At 18.1% G+C, this 857-nt stretch overlaps 1 pseudogene; it reads right to left on the bottom strand.

Moving 5' to 3' along the window:
• Positions 1 to 857, bottom strand: part of LOC116185160 — a 12,957-nt pseudogene that overhangs the window by 958 nt on the left and 11,142 nt on the right.

Consider the following 857-nt stretch of genomic DNA (forward strand, 5'->3'; position numbering starts at 1 on the left):
TTGCAACCAGGATAACAAAAATTTCGAAGCGAATTTCATCTGTAAAAAAATATATAAGTTATTTCAAAGAAATCGTCAAAGAAATAAAATTATTTCTTTCATGTACAATTTGAATCATTATATATAGAAAAAAATTTCATTTTTGAATCTTCTGTAAGAAATCTTTATTTGTAAATCTTTCAAAAATTTGACAAATGATTAATGTAAGGATTTTAATTTGTATTATAAATTTTTTTTTAACTTTCCGTAAGTCTAGAATAGTTGTAGATATAAACGAAAAACGAAAAATAAAATATTTGCTCAATAATTATTAAATTTTGATGATTTATGTCTGTTTAAATACTTACTTGCATTGCTTAAATACTTATTTTATAAAATAATATTTAAATAATACTTAAATACTTATTTTAAAATAATAAAAAAAACTGTAACTAGTTTGTTACTGTTTTAATTTGTTATTCACTTTATAAGTTATTCATAGCATTGCAAAGAGTACTTTATATACAACTTGTATATGAATGATAAATATAAATAAAATAAGATTGATTAAAATTCTTCGTACAATACAAGTATCAAATATGTTATCTCATAATTTTTCAACATTGTAGCATGTAAGAAATATCGTTAATTCTTAGTATATATTCTTAGTATATATTGTCAATTTGTTGAAAAAAATTTTTATTTTTCAATTTTATTTATGTCTATCTAAATTAGATTAATTTGGATTTTAATATTTAAACAAATAAAAAAATTTAATATTTTCGAGCATCATCAATGATGAAAATCGATCGCAAAAAAATGATAAATGAAATATTACATTAATAGATATAATATATATATATATATATATATATATA

Source organism: Apis dorsata, unplaced genomic scaffold, assembly GCF_000469605.1.
Source record: "Apis dorsata unplaced genomic scaffold, Apis dorsata 1.3 scaffold_113, whole genome shotgun sequence".
NCBI lineage: Eukaryota > Metazoa > Arthropoda > Insecta > Hymenoptera > Apidae > Apis > Apis dorsata.